The following is a 23,079-nucleotide window of genomic DNA, read 5'->3' as shown; positions in this document are numbered from 1 at the left end:
TTACACATATTAGCCCAATCTACTGGCGTCATATTCAAGTTGTTAATGGATTCCTCCAAGCTTACAATGAGGGGTGCTTGAGGACCATAGGTTGTTACAACCTCTTTTAGCTGTTTCACTATTTTGAAATTTAAAGCATGGTGAATTCGCTGCCCTCCTACCTCAAATAAAGGGCATGTTAATACTTGAGATCCTGTCTCAGGATCCGAACTATCAACTGCGGGGTTTGGGTGCCTCCCAGCATATGGAGGTGGCCTTGTTATTTGGACATTTACATACTCTGGTGATAGAATGGTGTTAGTAACAGTCTCCTGTAGAGGTGGCACTGTTGGTTGGACACTTACACCCTCTGATGATAGAAAGTTGTTAGTAGCAGTCTCCTTTTGTAACTTTTCCCCTGATGGCATTTTCTGTCCTAAGCTTTGTTCCTCTATCTTTGTCTGAACTAAAGTCTTTGGACTAAGCAAAACAGATATGAACGTCCTCAATGGCAATGTTTCAACTGGCAGAGTCCCTGGGCTGTTCTTTTCTCCTCTTTTTAATCTTCACCATGATGGTTCCATTATGGTATATTTAACAACTCCTCCTTAAAAAGCCATGGGCTACATTTTTGTATTGTATCAACGTGTGCCCTGACTGTTCTTGACTTTAATGAGATGCCTCCTTCCTCTAACAATTTACTTAACAGTCTTTCAGTTTGTTTTTTACTAATTTCTGATCCCGTATTTCTACTATAATACAACCCAACAAGATGATGCCAAACAAATCCGAGACAGAATGAAATAAAAAGAGAACAACAAAAAGTCATTATGGCCTTTCTATCCTCCTGACATGTGAATCAGTCCTTTCTCAGTATCTGTTCCTCAGACGTAAATAATTTTTCCTCAGATGTGAGAGGTTTCTCTTCCATCTCACTCATCTCTATGGACAGGCAAGTTAAAACAAAAGTGAAGCAAAACAAAAGAGGAATCCTAAAATGGCTACCCATCCTCTCACCCTGCCCTCAGGGGAGAGCAGTTCACCTTATCACTTACCCTCAGTCACTCCCCATGCGAGCCACCAAACGCTGCAGTCTTCCTGGGCATGATTCAAGAGCCACTTTTCAAAAGAAACAAACTTTATTTTTAGAACCACAAATGACAAACAAAACAGCTCCTCAGGAGAAAAAACCCTCAGAGCCCAACTGCCACCACTGGCTTCCTTCTAAAGTCTCTGTCACACCCACAAGCCTCTCCACCTCCCACAATCCTCCTCCTCTTGATGCCGTTTGGCTGGGTCACGTGGGTGGAGCCAAAAAAGTCCCACAATGAGCAGCTCTGTGGTCTGAAAGGGCAGGGAAACAGCCCAATGAGCATCACCGCAGAGGAGCCAATCAGCTAGATGTTGCTGGGGCTGCTGTGAGCCAATCATCAGCTGGCAGTCGGAAAGGGCGGGGAAAAAGCTCAATGAGCATCTCCAATGAGCATCACCACAGAGGAGCCAATCAGCTAGATGTTGCTGGGGCCGCTGTGAGCCAACAATCACCTGGCAGGTGAATGTTTCTGGGAGCTGGAAGTTTGCTGGGGCCCCTTCAGCTGTGGCTTTCAACAAATTGGTGTCTCCTTTCTCTGTAGACTGTTCGGCACATGTATTTTTATATGCACATATAGAATCCTACCTGTTATCACACCTACATTTTTGTGAGGTTGCAGACGAGGCAGATACAAGTTATGAGAAGAGATCACTCCTCCTAAATACTGTTGGAATTGAAAACTCAACCTATGGGTGAGCTTTCTAGTAGAACAACATTATTCATAAATCCATTTTCGGTGAAATAAATATTTTTGCACCTGTGAATGATATATATTTCATGATGAATTTCGATTGGCAAATATATTGCTTGTTTTTAATGTCTGTCTGTGTGTGTGTGTGTGTGTGTGTGTGTGTGTGTGTGTATTTATATATATATACACACTATATATATTTTTCAAAATATGAAATACATGAATCTTATTATACACTCCTTAAAATCATTCATATTCATGTATGTGAATTTATGATCAACTTTTCACAAGATTATTCTCAGAAATATTCATCCACCTGAAATACATATCTGTTTCCTAGTACTGAAAACTAACTTCTGTGAATGGTGCATACAAATCCTAATATTTCTACAGTAAAACCTAGTTCAACAACAATGCAAGCAGTGTCCCATGGTACATGATGTGTATTTTTAGGTTCATATTTATTAAACAGAGGTACATTACTATTTCTTCAGTTTATGCACAAAATAGGATATATATTTCAACCACAAGTTCACAAATTTATAGACATTTGTTTCAATTTCAATCACCTGTTGCTTCAGAACACATATATTCTTCCAAGGTTCTTGACTGGTCTTTTCATGAGAGTTCTTTCCAAACACATTATTTTCGATTTCCATAATCATAATTGAAGCAAAACTCACACACTTTTCATGATAAACCATAACCCTAATATTACCGTTAGTGTATAACTGGTTATCATGAATGTATGTATATCAATTTAAGATTTCTTGTATATTTTAAGATATCAAATCAATCCACTATTTAAAGTTGGAACCAGTTATATAATTTATTCACAGTATGGTCTATTCATACATTATTTCTATATACATTGACACAGGGTACTCTACTTTGTTCCCCAATTACGTCTTCAAAATATTGCTCCCAGTAATGGTGGAAGAAATGCTCATGTCACCTGATCTACATATAAATTTTAACAAAGTAATATTCTGGACACAGAAAGCAAAACTCACTCTTATGATTGTAGCAAAGCCTAAAAGGAAAATGAGCAAGGATTACTAAAAATATCTATGTCCCCGTTGTTTAATGCTCTCAAATGTAAATCCTATTGATAAATCCTATGTATTTGTTTCTTCCTAAGATTATTTATTCAACCTCAAGCCTGTTGAAAATGTCTAATCCTATCCCTCACTTTATACTTTGCTGATTTCTTAATGTGTCTATTGATATCTGCTTTCCTACATATTTTCCCCAGTTCATCATTGTGATTGACTCTTCACATGTGCTGACATTTACATTCACTCTCTTATTGAAAAGAAATTGCTAAAGAACTTTTGGTCCAAATCCTATACTCACTGTTGTTTCTAAACCTAGAGACTATCATCCTAAACCTACGGACTTTCCCTTTATGACTTGATGTACTTTTCGACACTCAATAATCCAAGGTACAAGTTCCTATGCCATTGTATATCGATTTATCTGAGACATCTGTGCAGAACATAATTCAAAGCTAAGTAACCCACTCAAGGGCCCAATGCCCGTCTGGGCTTCAAATCTTACCTAGATTTCTGTTTTCATACTTATATTTCACCTATATATTCTTGTAAATATTGCAGATTCCCAGTACCAATATTCGTCCTGCAGAATGATTCCTAACGCAAATCGAACGTGTTATTAACCCTAACCATACACTTTTCCCTCAATCTAACATTACGGAAGAGCAGGGACAGTGTGACCAGGAAAGTCTCAGTGCAGAAACCCTGCTTTGGGCCTTTTGCTTCCCTATTTTTCTGTTGCCCTGAATGTCAGGAAGGTCTTATCCTCAGGCCACCCCTTTGTGAAGCCTAAAGAAAACAGGTTTCAAATGGAAATGAATGGGCATCACCTGTGGCTCTTTGCTTAATTTCCTTGGAAAGGGATGTGTCTGAATGAGCCTCTTGGCCCTGTGTGAGGCTGTGACTTAGATTATCAGCACCTGATGGATCTAAGGAAAGATCCCATGTGTGCATCCAAAACCAAAATGGCAAAAAGTTCAGTCATTGTGGATGAAGTATCTTCCCTTCCTCTGTTAGATTCCTTGCCGCAGTCTCTGGCTGGGCACAAATCACGAGCTACCACACAACTTGCAGATTCAAACAGCAATTCTTTATTCCCGAACTCACACCGGCCATCTACAAACACATTCTGGGGGAATCCACGTTCTCTGCCCAAATCCACCTCTGCCCAAATCCACTACTCTGCCCAAATCCACTCCACATGGGCTTCTGTCTCCCAAAATATACTGTCTGACCCTAAGAACTCAAGAGGAAATCAGCAGCAGGATACGCCCTATTCTAAGGGGGGAACACCCTAATCTCCTATTATGCTAAACTGCCCTATTCTAAAGGGGGAACACCCTAAACACGGATCCTGCCCTGGTCCTTGAGCAAGGTCACCTTACATGCAATGTCCTGGAAAATGTCCTATTTCCATGAGTCCTTCCACTAAAGAAACATGGGGGTACGCTGGCAAGGAAATTGTCATACCTACTTGGCTGATGGCTCCCAACAATTCCTGACATCCATCAAGTGAGAATAGGGATCCTTTGGGTCATATGAGTTCTTCAAGACCTGAAGAAGTGCTTGGGTTTTTCATGACTCCAAATCACATAAAGAATCTGTACCTATCAGTCAGAAGTAGTCAGTCAATATTGCTCCCAGAAATGGTGGAAGAAATACTCATGTCACCTTATCTACATATACATTTATTCACAGAAATATTCTGGACACAGAATTCAAATTTACATTTATGATTGTACCAAAGCCTAAATGGAAAATTAACATGGATTACTAAAATCATCCATGTCCAAGTTGCCTAATGCTCTCAAATATCAATCCTATTGGTGACTACATATTTGTTTCTTCCTAAGATTGCATATTCAAACTCAACCCTTTGAAATGTCTAAGCCTATCTCTCACTTATTACTTTGCTGATTTCATAATGTCTCTATTGATATCGGCTTACCTACATATTTTCCCCAGTTCATCATTGTGACAGACTCTTCACATGTGCTTACATTTTAATTCATTTTCTAACCGAAATCCTATTGCTAAAGAAATTTTATTCCAAATCTTACACTCACCCTTCTTCCTAAACCTACCTACTATCTTCCTAGTCCTACTGACTATCCCTTTTTGACTTGATGTTCTCTTCTACTTTCAATCATCCAAGGTACAATGTCCTATGCCATTGTATATCGATTTATCTGAGACATCTGTGCAGAACGTAATTCAATTCTAAGTATCACAATCAAGAGCCCAATGCTTTTCTGGCCTTCCAATCTTTTTTGGATTTCTGTTTTCATACATACAGTTCACCTCTATATTCTTATTGGTATCGCAGGATGCCAATACCAGTATTCATCCACAAAATGATTCCTAACCCAAACTGAACCTGTTATTAACCCTAAACATACAGTGTTCCCTCAATCTTACTTTACAGAAGAGCAGGGACAGAGTTGGTCTTTTAATACTGGAATGTAGGGGATCTTCTACCTGATGAGAACTTCAAAGGTCCATGCTGAAAGGATCCCTGGAGAATACGTAGGCAGCTATGAAGGACCTGAGAGAGCACAAGTCATCTTACATGGCAAACAACCTGGTCAGGTGAAGGGTTGTGTCTTAATCGGCCTCTCTCTCTTCTTAATGTAGAGAAGATGGACCAAATCAGGCCTGTGTGGAGAGCTGTTCCCAGGTGCCTATGGTTGATATACCATTTTAACATGTGAAAGTGTCACAGGAAGTAGGGGAAGCCTCCATCTCATGGGACCCTTGGAAGCAAATGTTAGAACAAAGTGGTTGCCAAGGCCGTGACCTCATTCAGTTCCTGAAGGAAGTGACCTAACCTCACTTCTTTGGTGATGGAACTTGGCATCCAGGGAGCCAGGCATACAGAGCCAGTCCCAGTCCTACTCCCAGTGGTGTCACTAGTTTTGAATTACCAAAGACAGAGTCAGTCTATCTTGGTACCTACAGATGTGAGGATGTCCATATGCCAGGAAAGCTCTGAAGAGGGGCCTTTTATGAGAAAGCAGGTAGTGGCTCACCACTGGCTTTTGACAAGTCTCAGTGAAAAAAACCCTGCTTTGGGACTTCTAATTACCTATTGTTCTGTTACTCTGAATGTCAGAAAGTTTTTTGCCTCAGGCCACCTCTTTGTGAAGCCTGAAGAAAACAGTTTTCAAATGGAAATAAATGGGCATCATCTGTGGCTCTTTGCTTAATTGCTTTGGAAACGGATGTGTCTGAATCAGCCTCTTGACCCTGTGTGAGGCTGTGGCTTAGATTCTCAGCACCTGATGGATCTAAAGAAAGATCCCATGTGTCCAATACCAAAATGGCCAAAAGAGCAGTCATTGTGGATGAAGTCTCTCGCCTTCCTCTGTAAGGTTCCTGAATTCCATCAAGTGAGAAGAGGGACCTTTGGATCAAATGAGTTCTTCAAAGCCCTGCAGAGGCTAGCCCATAGGTGCTAGTGATTTCTCATGACACTAATTCACATAAAGAGTCTAAACCCCACAGTCAGAAGACCTCAATTTGGATAATTGAGAAGTATTAACGGCAGGCCTATTTGATCATTCCTGGTTCACAGGAAGGGTGTCCAGGCCACCCTGACTTTAGGCAAATGAGGGGCAAGGGAGGTTATTTTGGACACTGACTAGGGATGCTCCCCTTTTGGAAAACTCCAGCCAGAGTTTATCATGAGTGTCAATATAGAAGAACATGAGGGCCATGTGGGAGTGTTTTGATTTCAATTGTGGTCATTTGTGTGGCAGTTGGAAGAGGTGACTGGGTCCACCTTGGCTTGAACTCTGCTGTGATTCCCATTAGAGACTGAGTTCTGGAACTGACCTCAGAAAAGTATATCCATGAATTGTGTTGGGATTTAAGAGGCCATGCATGAGAGTCGCCCTTGGAAACTGAGATCTCCGCCCAGGGTGGCTTTGCATAGAGCACTGAGAATCTCAGCCAGGTTATCACATGTTTTTTTTTAATGACTTGGCAGCCATAGTTGAGAGTCAGAAAACACATGGACCTCACATAGTACACATCATTGTGCCTGGATTCATGTGACCTTTTGGCCACTTTTTGGGATGCCTTGCCTGTGAGAATTCTCCACAGGTTTCATTGAAATTAGCTTCCTCACCATTTAATGGTTCCTGAATTGAAATCCACAGTGCCTTCAATTTCATCCTTGAAAAATGGCTAAACAAGTACCATGAAATTTTTGAAATTCCCATTACCAGATGGCACTGGAGAACCTTTGGATATCATGTTGATGATCATGAGTGTACCAAATAGTGCCTTGATTGACTGGGTTTTGTGAAAATGGTGAAGAACAGAGATACCAGTAAGTTGGAGCCTGCTGAGTAGTGGATGTAGAGCAGTGGACGGTAGGTGTGTAAATAAATATATTTGGTAGGACCACCTGGATCTGCCATTGGCTTCAAAAAGCCTTGTGACTGACAAGGTGCAGGCAGCAGACCCTTATATGTAAAGGCATCTTGTTTTATTTAGAGGTTTCAAGGCAATGTTCAGAATCAGGGTGCTATAGTCAAGGAGGAAAGCTATGTGGGATAGAAGCCTGGTTCATACATTCTCTTGGAGACCCTGACCAACCATACGTGACAGAACTCCCTCCAGCATTGTGTCCCAGTTGAACTCCTTGTATTTCGTGAAGCCAATACCAAACTCACAGTGTAGCAGTAAGAAACACCACAAAAAGTGGAGGATGAACAAATGGCTTTACAGACCACACGGGGAGACACTTAGCTCCCAGTGGCGACAGTTTACCTACAAAGAGAGAATTCTGAACTGCTGCATCATGTTCATTAGAAAATAAGGAACCATGTCGTCCACGTCACATAGATGCAGACCCAAATTTGATGGTGTCACTACAAACGAAGCTAAATCTTCTGACAATTACATATATTTCATGTGCCCAACCTTAGAGGAAGTTTTTCACGAAGTCTTTAGACAAGCAGAGCTCGATGTTTGTGGAGTGTTTACCCTCTCCCTTACTTTTGGAAACTGTTCTTCCAACTCCAGTGTTGTGAACTCCTGAGCATTTTCCCTTCCACATATGTATTCACAGATTTTCTAACTCCTTTCCTCTAATTGTGTCTTACTTGGAGCGATGGTTATGTCTAGGCATTGTTCTGGATGAGAGTGGGAAGATTTATGTGTAGCACATGTTTGCATGCACATTAGATTCATTTTCATATTTTCCATTTGAAATACTGAATCCCTGAGACTAACCCATACCCTACTAGACTCTGAGTACTAATCCTAATATCCTGGAGAAAAGAAACCTAACTGAATATAAATACAGGCCTTTCATAGGAAGCATGGTGTATACTTGGATTTGCCTTCTGCTTTATCAAGTGTACGTGCTATAAATCTAGTCAACTTTTCATTGTAATATTTCTCCATTAGTTTTTAAAGTTACCACATATGTAAATTCCTGTCTTCCTTACTCTGTAGCCTATTCAGCACATGTATTTTTTTATGCATGTATAGTATCCTACATGGTATCACATGTACATTATTGTGAGCTCACTGACTTTGTAATATAAAAATTATGAGAAGAGATGACTCCCCCTAAATACTGATGGAACTGAAAATTCAACCTATGGGTGAGCTTCCTAGTGAAAAACATTATACATAAATCCATGTTCATTAAAATGAATATTTTTGGATATGTGGATGAATTATATTTCATGATGAATTTCGATTGGCATATGTATTGCTACATATTAATGTGTGTGTGTGTGTGTGTGTATTCTCCAGATTTTCCAAATTATGAAATATATGTGTCTTATTATACACTCCATAAATTCATTCATGTTCCTGCATGTGTATTTATAAACAACATTTCACAAGATTATTCTCAGAAATACTAAACCAGCTGAAATACATATTGGTTTCCTAGTACTGAAAACTAACTTCATTGAATGGTGCTTACAAATCCTAATATTTCAACAGTAGCTGACCCAGTTTAACATCAATGCAAGTAGATTCCTATGGGACATGATGTGTATTTTGAAGTTCATTTTTATTCAACACTGGTACATTACAATTTCTTCAGTTTTTGGACATCATAGGATATATATTTTCATCCACATGTTCACAAATTTATAGGCATTTGGTTCACATTCAATTACTTCCTACTTCAGAACACATGTATTCCTCCTTGTTTCTTTATTGGTCCTTTCACTAGACTTCTTTATAAAAACATTTTTTCGATTCCATAATTATTTTTGAAGCAAAACTCACACACTCTTCATGATAAACCGTAACCCTAATATTACCATTAGATATATAACTGATTGGAATGAATGTGTATATATCAATATAAGATTTCCTATATATTTTCAGATGTAAATTCAATCCATTATATAAAGTTGGAACCAGTAATATACTTTATTCACAATATGGTCTATTCATGCATCATCTCTATAATCATCAACACAGGGTACACCTATTTGTAGCCCCAGTAATAATGTATAAGTTTTCAGAATATTGCTCCCTGTAATGGTGTAAGAAATACTCATGTCACCTTATCTACATATACATTTACCACAGAAGTACTCTGGACACAAAAGGCAAAGGTCACACTTATGATTGTGCCAGAGCCTAAATGGAAAGTGAGCATGGATTACTAAAAACATCCATGTCCATGTTGCCTAATGCTCTCAAATGTCAATCCTATTGGTGACTACATATTTGTTTCTTCCTAAGATTATATATTCAACCTCACGCCTGTTGACAATATCCAATCCTATCACTCACCTTATACTTTGCCTGATTTCCTAAGGTCCCTATTTATATCTGCTTTCCTATATATTTTCCTCCGTTCATCATTGTGACTGTCCCTTCACATGTGCTGACATTTACATTCTCAAACCGAAACCCTATTGCAAAAGAACTTTTGGTCCAACTCCTAGACTCACTATTCTTCCTAAACATACTGAGTATCTTTCTAATCGTACGGACTATCCCTTTTTGACTGGATGTTCTCTTCTACATTCAATCACCCGAGGTACACGGTCCTATGCCATTGTATATCGATTTATCTGAGACCTTGGTGGAGAACATAATTCAAGCTAAGTATACCAATCAAGGGTACAATGCATTTCTGGGCTTCAAATCTTTCCTAGGTCTCTGATCTCATGCATGTATTTCACGTCTATATTCTTATAAATATCACAGGTTCCCAATACCATTATTCATATAGCAGAATGATTCCTAACCCAAATCGAACATGCTATTAACCCTAACCATACACTGTCCCTCAATCTCACTTTAGGAAGAGCAGGGACACAGTTGGTCTTTCAATACAGGAAGGTAGGGGATCCTCCACCAGCTGAGAACTTCAAAAGTTCATGGAGAAATAATCTTTTGAGAAGATGTAGGCAGCAATGAAGGACCTTAGAGAGCAAAAGTCATCTTCCATGGCAAACAACCCGGTCAGGACGAAAGGATGTATCTGAATTATCCTCTCCCCTCTTAATGTAGAGAAGATGGACAAAACAAGGCCTGTGTGGAGAGCTGTTCCCGGGTGCCTATGGTTGATATACCATTCTAAATTGTTAAAATGTCACAGAAGTAGGTGCAGCCTCCATCTCATCAGAATCTGGAAGCAACTGTTAGGACAAAGTGGTTGCCAATGTACTGACCTCATTCAGTTCCTGAGGGAAGTGACCTCATCTCACTTCCTTTGTTATGGAACTCTCTGAACTTAGGATCCAAAAAGCCAGGCACCCAGAGCCAGTCCCAGTCCAAGTCCCAGTGGTCAAACTTGTTTGGATTTACCAAGGACAGAGTCAGCCTTTTTTGGTACCTACTGATGTGAGGATGGCCAAATCCCAGGAAGGTCTGAAGAGGGGCCTTTCCTGAGAAATCAGGTAGTGGCTCACTGCTGGCTCCTGACAGCATCACAGAGTTGGCCATGGAGACTAGATCTGAGACAGGACAGCCCCTTATGGGGCAATATATTATGGCTCACCAGTCAGAGGACACTCTGGATAGTCACAGACCTACTTGGGGGTCTGTGTGGTTGTGGGTGTGCGTGTGGGTCTGTGGTTTTGTCTCATGTTCTGAGAATAGGTAGGAAAGTTTGATTGTTTGGTTTGCTGTGAATTGTTTCTAGTAAGTCATTTCAGAAGGCGAGTGCTTCAATGTCTGTGTATCCCACTGAGTCCGTGGTTGTAGACATTAGAAAAGAGAATGCATCGATAGATGTGTCCTGTCTAGTAGAAAGCTTCCCAACATTCAACCTGCCCAATTTATGAATGGTCTGCGGCTTGCCTTGTGGATGGGCAACACATACTACCATCCTAAGTTCTGGTATTCTTCCTGAAATCTAGCTAATCTCAAGAATAAGATCATGGTTTTGTGTCCAAGATATGTACCACCTCCAAACTCTGTGACATGGCCATGTACTGGATAGCTGAAGGGAATGGGAACATCTCAGAAAACTCAATTATCAGTGTGACAAGGAAAGTCTCAGTGGAGAAACCCTGCTTTGGGCCTTTTGTTTACCTATTCTTCTGTTGCCGTGATGTCGCGACCCCTTGCCCGCAAGGAAGACGCAACTCAGGAATCTTCTTTCAGCAGTTTATTCAGGCCCTTGATATTTCTTCTAATTCCATGTCGGATGCCCCTCCCAGCCTTAATAAAGCATCCCAAGCCCCAATGCGAAGCTGCCACGTGGAACTTTCTCATAGGGTGCTGAAAAACCATGCAACAACTCTCCCAAACAAGGAGTTGTTTGTCACAGACCACAGTGGAGCCAGCACCATCCTGCAATGGCGACCATAATCTGCAGAAGCAGCTCACCACAGTTCCCCCCTTCTGTTTTCTGAAAACAATGCAGGCGAGAGTAGAGGTCCTATCCCACTGTGCAGAAGTGGCTGCATAGTATGGCTCAGACCTAAGGAGGGCCCTTCCCCAGATCCGAAGCCATATCAGCAGACGCCTTTTTTCGTGGGGCGGGGCTTGGACATCAAACCCGCATGCAATAGGACATGCTCTCCTTGAGGTCCACTTCAAGGATCACTCAAGTGCAGTGCCTTGCCTCGCATCCTGTATCGTGACGAAGGTGGACGAAGGGGGACAGCTGAGGCTGAACTGTGGCTGTACACAATGACAAACGAGTTGACAACACCCTGAAAGAAAGGCACGGACTTTAAGGCGATAGAGAAGAATTAGTGTGGAAACCCACCTGCGTGCAATGGACCAAGACCGGCAGAGTGCAAGGGCTTTCCAACACTAAGAGAATAACGAGGAAAGACTTGCCGATCCCAGTGCAATGTTATAATAACTTGGGGTGCAACGACCATGTCAAAGATTTACTGTTTAAGATGCACAAGCCAGACTTGAGGTGAATTGCCATTTTCTAAAGCTGCAAGAGCTTGGATGATCATAGCCTTATCGTGAGCATTGCGGGCCTTGAGGCGACAGAGAAACCACAAACAGAGAAACATACCGAAGCAACACATTGCACCAAAAATGCCTACCCCCACCCACTCTTTAAAAAAGGAAAAAGCAGAAGATATCCAATCGGTGAATTGACCCAAAGTCACGGGATCAACACTGGTGTTATTCAAGACAGCTATCTGGGTTAGTTGAGACTGGATCATGTCTTCCGCTTCCATGGACCAATTTCTGGCCAAATATTCGCCAATGATGCGGGAAGCATTCCTGGAATCATTAAATCTGACAGAGGTTATGCATAAATGTGCACGTTGGTCAACACAACCCAAAAGCACCAAGTCAGCCAATTCTTCTACCTGAGTTTGGAGAAAATCTATTCTTTGATTGGCAGCTAAAATCCCTGACAAAATATGTTGATTAATTGTATTTTGGGATTCAAGTATGGTGGAAGTCTGTTGGACAACTTGATTAATGGTGGCAGCAGTTTGTACTTGATTGGCCATAGCCACTCCGGCTGTAACCGCTGCAGCAGCAGATACCGCCACGGCTGTCACTATAGCCGCTGTGATTCCAAAATCTCTGCGGACTCTAAGTAGCTCAACAATATGGAATTTATCAGGATCCGCAGTGACCGGGATTGGGACAAAAGTTGGAATTTTCATAACCACTGCTACAGTCCAGGAACCATTCCAACACTCAGATAAGATACACGTAGTATGAGAACAATCCAGCATCCCCGAAGAGGTGGCCTTAGCCAAAAGGAATAAGAAGGGGGATTGGACACAGACCATTGCAGGAGGCAATGTGGCATTATACAACAGAGAGTCGACTGAAACAGATGTAAATCTATTACCTCGTTCACTTTCCCTAACAGTACCAGAAACATTAGCCAGCCAACTTTTGGCTCCTACCAACTGAGCCAGTGCAGAAATATCGGCTGAAGCCCCTTTTCATTGGAAATCTGCCATTGAAACCAGGACCAACCTACTCCTGTAGAGGAGCTGGCACTATTGTTAAAGTTATAAACATACCTCTTAAGAGAGGGGGAAAGGGAGAAACCTTTAGCAACTTGATGCTTCTCCCAAGAATGAATCTGACAAGGCGTAAATGTTGGGGGGAAACCAAGATTAGGGGAACAGTAAGGAGAGGCCTTGAAATGAGTGGCATCATAAATACTACTAGAAGAAGGAGGCACTGGGATTAGTACCTCGGAGATAATAGCCAAGGTAGTTATGTTAAGAGCAGAGCTGCTGTTTTCTGGGGTCCCTGAGCCTGATTGCTTCCCCGAAACTACCTTGCTCAATACAGCACTGATAATGCTCCCTGAGACCTGATTGGACCGCAATGGGTCCTCCCAGTTAGTCAAATTTTTGGTCTTAAGGCTAATGCAATTAGCGTTTCTAAGGCTGAAACAAAAAACTCCTGTGAGATTAACTTGAGATTGATTAAAAATGCTCTCCATGTCCCCTCTAGTAGAGGCACAGGGAGCAGACATCTCACATGAGGTAGAAAAAAGAGTGGGGAGGACACTAGAATTACCATGAACCGGCATCGGCATTGGCCATGCCCGTGCCACTGCCCACCACCGAATTGGTGTCGCCTGTGCCATCGGCACCAGCACCAGAGCCAGAGCACTTAGCAGAATGAAGATCCTCATCACAGGATTGTTGTGGTATCTCTTGTTGCTGGTCAGTTGATGTCGAGACTCTTCTTGTCAAGCCTTCAGGGACCCACAACGGTTCCGTACGATCCTGGGGAAAAACACATACAGATCCTCGTGCCCATGTCAGCACGGGGTCAGGGCCGTTCCATTGGCCCGTAAGAACATCCCTCCACTTAACATAGCCAATCACAGAGGGCTGAGGGGACACATGTCTATCGGCCGCAGAGCGACCATGAATATCCAAATTCAAAAAATTAATGGTAAAGAGAGCTAAGGACAGGCGTTCTTTAGGAGTGTGTTCAGCTCCTATTCCCCGCTTTTGTTTTTGTAAAGTTTCCTTTAAGGTGCGATGAGCACGCTCAACAATACCTTGTCCTTGAGGATTGTAAGGCAAACCATGAGTAAGTTGCACTCCCATAGTAGAACAAAAAGCTGTAAAATGTCTGCCAGTATAAGCAGGTCCATTATCAGTCTTAAGAAATGCAGGTGCACCCCATGCTGCCCATGCCTCTAAACAGTGAGTAATGACATTACGTGCCTTTTCTCCGGATAAAGCAGAAGCATGGATAATTCCAGAGCACGTATCAACGGAAACATGCACATACTTAAGGTTACCAAAGTCAGGTATATGTGTCACATCCATTTGCCAAACAACCAATGGCTTCAATCCCCGTGGGTTTACTCCATAATTAGGGGAATGAAGAAATGTGACACAATGGGGACATTGCAATACTATCTGCCGAGCATCCGCTCTTGAAATGAAAAAACGCCTGTGCAGCATTAATGCATTAACATGGAAGTTTTGGTGAAACAACTTAGCCCCCTCTAAGGAGGAAGCCAAGCATATCAATTGACCTCTAGTGGCTAAGTCCACACAGGCATTACCCTGGGATAACGGACCAGGAAGAGGGGTGTGAGCCCGGATGTTCATTGGATAAAAAGAAGCAGTGCGGTTAGAGATAAGCTGTTGAAGCTGAGTAAAGTAAGCAGACACATTGTGGGCATCACTAATAGCTCCCACGGCCTCCAGGACTTTTAGTGCTTGTACCACATAGCTGGAGTCCGAAGTAAGATTAAAAGGAAAAGAACACTGTTTAAAAACTTCAATAACAATTTGTAGTTCTACCCATTGTGGATTTCCAGGAGCAAATTGATGCTGGATAGGGGGAGAGTCATTAATTACATAGGCTCCCATTCCAGACTTGGAACCATCAGTAAAAATGTTAACAGCCCCCGGAAATGGACTGGATGAAGTTACCTTAGGGAAAATGATGGGATGTTCTTTAACAAAATGGAATAATGGATGAGAAGGGTAGTGATAATCAATACCCCCTTGAAACGAGCAACACAGAATAGCCCAGTTGGCTAGAGTAGCACATAAAACATTAAGTTGAGCTTTAGTGTAGGGTATGATAATAGAAGAAGGTGATTGGCCGAAAAATTGAATGCTTTGTTGAATCCCTTTAAGTGCCAACGCTGCAACAGCGTCAGGATAATATTCTAAGGATTTTCCTGGGGATATATGTGGGTGGATCCATAGTAAGGGCCCATCTTGCCACAGTACTCCAGTAGGCTGCCGCAGAGTGGCAAGCACACATAACTGGAAAGGTTTATCACTCTGCAGCCTGCATAGAGTGGCATGCTGTAAAGCTTGTTCTACTTTTATAAAAGCCGCTCTAGCCTCTGTAGTGAGACTACGAGGGGAAGCAAGATCTGTATCACCCTTAAGAGTAGCATACAAAGGCTGGAGCACAATATTAGGAATATGTAAATATCCTCTTATCCAATTAATATCTCCCAGCAATTTTTGAAAATCATTTAGAGTTTGGAGATCTTGAGTCCTGAGGTAATTTTTTGCGGTTTTAATTTGTCATACCCAATTGTCGCTCCCAAATACCTGATAGAATCCCCCATTTGAACCTTTTCAGGTGCGATGTGCAGTCCATGTTGAGCCAACAGCATCACGAGTTCTTTATAAGCCTCATTAACTGTCTGTTCTAATTTTGCAGCAAATAACACATCATCCATATAATGAATGATCTTGGTGGAGGAATACTTATGTCTGAGAGGTGTGAGTGCCTTCCCCACATACATCTGGCACATCGTGGGACTATTAGCCATCCCGTGCGGCAACACCACCCACTCAAACCTTTGATCTGGTTCTTCGTGATTACACGAGGGAAGGGTGAAAGCAAAACGTTGTGAATCTTTAGGAGGCAAAGGAATGGAAAAGAAACAGTCTTTAATGTCAATAACAATTATATGCCAGCCTTGAGGAACAGAGGAGAGCAGAGGCAGCCCTCTTTGAATGGGCCCCATAAGTTGCATCTGAGCATTAACTGCTCTTAGATCATGCAGTAGGCGCCACTTCCCTGATTTTTTCTTAATGACAAATATGGGATTATTCCATGGAGAATTAGAAGGTTGGATGTGACCCAAATCAAGTTGTTCTTTGACTAGATCATGGGCTGCTGCCAGTTTAGCCGAGGGAAGAGGCCACTGAGGCACCCAAACAGGCTCCTCGGTGAGCCATGTTATGGGTATTGGAGCCCCAGTGGCCCCTAGGAAAAACCCAGAGCAAACCTGTTAAGCTTTTGATGACCTTGCACAGGATGCTTACGCCCCTGTAGGTGCCTTCCTAGTCCTAGACCTGGCCTATACCCCATATTTTGCATGATATGTTGAGACACTGGGGAATAGTCATTACTAAGAGTGAACCCCATGTCTTTCATCAGATCATGGCCCCATAAAGAAATAAGTAAATCAAGTACATAAGGCTGAAAGGTACCATCGTGTCCTTCCGAGTCCTTCCAAGATAGATGTCTACAGCTGATTTGAGGGGCTTGGGCATATCCAAGTCCTCTTAGTGATTGATCAGAAGCCTGCACTGGCCATCCCCTAGACCAGTCCTTAAGGGCTATGATAGTCCTATCTGCTCCTGTGTCCAGCAATCCCACAAAAGATTTACCTTCTATGCTTAATTCCAAGGTGCGGCGACTGCTCATATCCAGTGACAAATAGGCACAATTTCCTCCGGTGGTACCAATCTCATTTCCCGTCCGTGACCTTGAGTCAGCAGGGAAGTGATTATGCAAACTAGGCAAAATTAGCAATTGAGCAATCCGATCCCCTGGGGAGATAGACACAATGCCCCTTGGAGCTTCCACGATAACCTTTACTGCCCCTACAGTATCAGGGTTTATAACTCCGGGGAAAACATGAAGAACTTGTAGGATAGAGGATGCACGTCCAATTAGCAAACCTACAGTGCCAGGTGGTAAAGGCCCTTTGAACTCAGTTTCCACCAATTGGACTCCCATCATAGGTGTTAATACAAGTCTGGAGGTGGAACAGAGGTCCAATCCCGCGGCACCTGTAGTGGCTCTCCACGTCTCATGGGATGGCGCAGAGAAGGCCATGTCTCGGGTTCGGGTGTGACATTCTCCATTGCCCCATATATTTGTGGGCCCTGGGGTCGGGGGCCCCTTCGGCCGTTTTTTGGCCCAGCTGAAATAGGCTGTCCATGGATGTCCCTCACTGATCTACACTCTTTTGCCCAATGCTTCCCCTTTTTGCATTTTGGATACAGCCCCGGTTGACGAGGGCCATTAGAAGGGCCACCGCGAGGAGGTCCAGTAAAATTGTCTTTTTTGCGACAGTCACGTTTGAAATGGCCGAAATGACCACAATGGAAGCATGTTCCAGCACCAGGACCGCCCCCTTTTGCAATCCGAAGGACAGCAGCTGCAAGACCTGCATTAGTTAAAGGTCCTCCAAGCTCTCTACACACTTTTATCCAAGCTTCTATGCCCTTGTTTTTATAAGGAGCGATTGCTGCTTTACACTCCTTGGTGCATTGCTCAAAGACCAATTGCTTGATAAGGGGCATGGCTCTATCAGGGTCCCCAAAAATCTTTCCAGCGGCATCCACCATCCTTGCTACAAAATCTGAAAAGGGTTCTGTAGGGCCCTGCAGAATCTTAGTCAAGTTACCAGACACCTCTCCTCTATTTGGAAGTGACTTCCATGCCCGAATGCAAATGTTGTTAATTTGATCATATGCCTCAGGAGGGAATCCTGTCTGTAGATTAGCAAATCTGCCTTGTCCCAAAAGCATATCCTTGTCCCAATGGGGGTGTCCCGCCGCATGGTTTTGGGTGGCCTGCTCTACCGCACCCTCTAGCACAAAGGCTCTCCAGTCTAAATATTTACCTAGAGAGACACAAGCCCGAACAAGGCTAGCCCAATCAGAGGGAGTCATACAGTATCTAGACAGACTCTCCACCTGAGTTAGTGTGAAGGTGGCATCCACCCCATAAGTGCGCACAAACTCCGCCAGGGTCTTCACAATTTTGAAATCTAAGGGCTCATGGAATCTTCCCCTATTGTCATCCTGGAAAACTGGATAAGCAAGACCCATCTCAGCGTTAACAGCCCTCCATGTTTGGGCATGGAAAGCTCTCCTCGAAACACCCCCACCGTACGGCGGCGGATCCGGAGGATCATTTTCCTTGAGCTCCTGTTTATTTTTGTTCCCTTCTCCTATAGTTAGACTCCCTAGCTGACAAGATAGTCTCCCGAGCTCTTCCTCCTCATCCTCCTCCTCCTCTGACCCACTTTTGCATGGGAGTGTGCGCAGCGTACTGAGATCTGGATACAATCATTTCCTCCCCTGTTTCTCGCTCCGCACACTCCCATCCTCCTGAAATACCTCACTTCGTGCTGGAGACAATCGCCTCCTCCCCTGTGTCTCGCTCTGCACACTCCCATCCTCCTGAATTACCTCACTTCGTGCCGTCTCTGATCTTTCCTCATGTAATTGCTCTAAAACTTCCTGTCCTTTAGTAAGTGCTTCCTGACATCTGCCATCTGTGAGGCAACTACGGATCATCTTCCAAAGGGGTATCACCCCACCCTCTAATATGCCCTGCTCAGAAACAAAGTCAAGATCTGTGCCTAATTTATCCCAGCTATTTATAGTAAGGCTGCCCGAAAACGCAAACCACGGTGCAGCAATATCTGTCTTCTGTAAAAATCTCTGTAAAGTACTACGTTTCACTTCTAGGCCCTTGGAACGTAACAGGCCATCTAGGGCCAGGAGAAGCGGACTTGAAGATGCGGCACCCATGACACAACAAAAGACGCACAAAAAAACAAAAGTGAAAGTAAAAGCGAAAGTACACAGTGCAGCTGCAATAAAATGTACCGCTCTCTCTGGCTTTACAGAGGAGCTACCCCACTTTGATCGCGGGTCCCGCTTACCTGGGACTAACCCCTGCTTTGATTGTGGGTCCCACTTACCTGGGACTAACTGGTGCACCAACGCTGACTACTGAAAGTTCTGGTTCCCGGGTCTCGGCACCACTTGTTGCGACCCCTTGCCCGCAAGGAAGACGCAACTCAGGAATCTTCTTTCAGCAGTTTATTCAGGCCCTTGATATTTCTTCTAATTCCTTGTCGGATGCCCCTCCCAGCCTTAATAAAGCATCCCAAGCCCCAATGCGAAGCTGCCACGTGGAACTTTCTCATAGGGTGCTGAAAAACCATGCACCAACTCTCCCAAACAAGGAGTCGTTTGTCACAGACCACAGTGGAGCCAGCGCCATCCTGCAATGGTGACCATAATCTGCAGAAGCGGCTCACCACACCGTGAATGTCAGGAAGGTCTTCTCCTCAGGCCACCACTTTGTAAAGCCTGAAGAAAACAGTTTTCAAGTGGAAATGAATAGGCATCACCTGTGCCTCTTTGCTTAATTGCTTTGGAAAGAGATGTGTCTTAATCAGCCTCTTGCCCCTGTGTGAGGCTGTGGCTTAGATTCTCACCACCTGAAGAATCTATAGAAAAATCCCATGTGTGCATCCAAAACCAAAAGAGCCAAAAGAGCAGTCATTGTGGATGAAGTCTCTCTCCTACCTCTGTATGGTTCCTGACCTTCATCATTGAGATTATGGATGCTTTGGGAAAAAGGTGTTCTTCAAAGCCCTGCAGAGGCTAGCCCATAGGTGCTTTGGTTTTCTCAATACTCCAATTAACATAAAGAATCTTTACCCCAGAGTCAGTAGGCTTCAAAATGGAGAATCAGAGCAGTATTAACGGCAGGTCTCTTTGATCACTCCTGGTTCACAGGAAGGGTGCCCTGGCCACACTGACTTCAGGAAAACGGGGGCAAGGGAGCTTATTTTGGACACTGTCTTTGGCTCCACCCCTCATGGAAACCTACAGCCAGAAGGTATGATTAGTGTCTATATGGAAGAAGATGAGGGCCATGTGGGAGTGTTTTGGTTTTAATTGTGGTCCTTTGTGTGGCCGTTGGAAGAGATGACTGGGTCCACCTGTGCTTGAACACTGGTGTGATTCCTTTTAGAGACTGAGTTGTGGAACTTAACTCAAAGAAGTGTTGCCATGAATTGTGTTGGGATTTTAGGAGGGCACACATGAGAGTCGCCCTTGGAAACTGAGATCTAAGCCCTGGGTGGCTTTGCACACAGCAATGGGAATCTCAGGAAGGATATCTCATGGTTTTATTGTGAAAGACTTGGCAGCCATAGTTGCAAGTCAAAACACACATGGAGTTCATATTGTAGACCTCAATGGGCCTGGCTTCATGTGACCTTTTGGCCTGTCTTTGGGAAACCTTGCCTGTTAGAGTACTCCAGAGCTTTCATTGCAATGAGCTTCCTCTCCATTTAATGGTTCCTAAATGAATTGAAACCCAGAGTGCCTCCAACTTCATCCTTGAAAAATAGCTAGATGAGTACCATGAAATTTTTGAAATTCCCATAAACAGGTGGCACTGGAGAACCTTTGGATGTCCTATTGATGATCATGAGTGTACCAGACAGTGCCTTGATTGACTGGTTTTTATGAAAATGGTGTAGAACAGAGATGCCAGTAATTTGGAGCCTGCTGAGTAGTGGGCCTAGAGCAGTGGTGTGCAGGTGTGTGTTAAAACAGCTTTGGTGGGATCATGTGGATCAGGAATTGGCTTCCAAATGGTTTGTGACTGACATGGTACAGCCCCCAGACCCTTGTATGTAAAGGCATCTTGTTATATCTAGAGGTTTCAGGGCAATGCTCAGAATCAGATTCCTATGGTCAAGAGGGCAAGCTATGTGGAATAGAAGCCTGGTTGTTGCATTCTCCTCCAGACCCTTACGCACCACACGTGACAGAACTCCCTCCGGCACTGTGTCCCAGTTGAACTCCTTGTATTTCATGAAGCATATACTAAACTCCCAGTGCAGCTGCAAGAAACACCACAAAAAGTGGAGGATGACCAATTGGCTTCACAGTCTACACTGGGAGACACTTAGCGCTCAGTGGCAACAGTTTACCTACAAATAGAGAATTAAGCACTGCTGCCTCATGTTCATTGGAAAATAAGAAACCATGTCCTTCAGGTCACATAGATGCAGACCCACCATTGATGGTCTCACTACAGAGATAGCTAAAGCTTCTGACAACAACATATATTTCAAGTGCCCAACCTCAGAGGCAGTTACTCAAGAAGTCTTTAGGCCAGCAGAGCTCCATGTTTGTGGAGTTTTTACCCTGTCTCTTACTTTTGGAAACTCCTCTCCCACCTCCAAGTTTGTGAACTATTGAGCATTTTCTATTCCAGATATATATTCACAGATTTTGTAACTCTTCTCCTCTAATTATGTCTTACATGGGGTGAAGGTAATGTCAAGGCATTGTTCTGAATGAGAGTGGGAAGACTTTTGTGTAGCACATATTTGCATACACATTGGATTCATTTTCCAATTTTCCTTTCGAAATACTGAATCCCTGTCTTTCATAGGTAGAAGGAATTCTCCTTCATAGAATATCCTGACACTTAAAAGAAACAGCCCCCTGGCAGACATCCTGTCTGGGAGACATCCTGTAGCCATCTGTATCTCGAAGACTTCCTGCGGCCATCTGTCTTTCTGAAACATCCTGAGGTTATCTCACCTTGTGAAGACATCCAGGAACTACTGATAAGAGAGCTTTCCAATCTCCAGCATATAAATCCCCTGTGTGAACAATAAAAGTTTGCAGCTTGATCAGAACTAAAGTCATGCTGTTATCTCTAGTGTCTTTTGTCCCTTTATTCCTCCCCATCTATGTTCGCTGCCCACGTTGATGTGTCCTGCCGGCCAGAACATCTGGCGCCCACCGACTGGGTCTCAAGCCTTTGACTGAGGGGGAACCCCGTCCTCCTGGAAGACTTGGTTAAGCGGAGCTCGCGATTGCCTCAGCAGACACCACCGAGAGACATATCCAGTAGGAGTGTGGGGATGATGCACAGTGAGTGACCCACCATGGGACAAGCAGTTTCGTCACATGATTTGTTTTTGTCAGCCCTGAAGGAGTCCTTCAAGACATGGGGTGCACGTGTTAAGAAGAAGGACTTAAAATTTATCTGTTCATACATAGGGGAATTGTGTCCATGGTTTTCCCTTGAAGGAACCATTGATGGTAAACCATGACTTAGAGTAGGAGACTGTTTAAAAGATTATTATGAATACTTTGGCACAGAAAAGGTGCCTGTTCCCACCTTTTCTTACTGGAACTTAATTAATGAAATTCTTAAAAGTTCACCCTTTGACAATGGTACCTTAAAATTTGTCAGGATTGGGGAAGAGACTATGCAAATGACCTCTCGTCCCCCCTCTGCATGCCCATCAGTTAGTACAGATATAGACCCTTCTCAGTCTCCCCAGGACCCTGGGAACCTTCCTGGTCCACCTCAAAATACCACCCTAATGAATAAGGCTCCAATGGTTACCAACTACCTTTATCCTGTTTTAAATCCCAGAGACACATTGACCCCTGGGGAGGAGGCTACCTTGGAGAAGAAAGAAGCTCACTACCATTCAGAATACCGACCACCTCTCAGGTCCCTTCCAGAGCCTATAGAACTTACCCATCCACCTCCCTCCTATATCCCTCATGCCTTTTGTGCTCCGGCCCTTCAGGGGCCAACATCGCCCCCCAGGTATTTTTTCTCCACTTCCCTCGCCTAACCTGGCTCCCTTGCGACAGTCTCTCCAGCATAGACGGGAACAGATCCAACTTTTAAAAGAATTAACATCCCTTGACTCTGAGCTCTGCTCATTAGCCTTAGACATGGAGTCAAGGCAAGCTGCCCATCGGCGGTCTAATAAAAAGGCTAACCTGCTCCATCAGCCTGTT

This window comes from Callospermophilus lateralis, unplaced genomic scaffold (assembly GCF_048772815.1).
Source record: "Callospermophilus lateralis isolate mCalLat2 unplaced genomic scaffold, mCalLat2.hap1 Scaffold_308, whole genome shotgun sequence".
Taxonomy (NCBI): domain Eukaryota; kingdom Metazoa; phylum Chordata; class Mammalia; order Rodentia; family Sciuridae; genus Callospermophilus; species Callospermophilus lateralis.
This window is presented reverse-complemented; position numbering follows the sequence as displayed.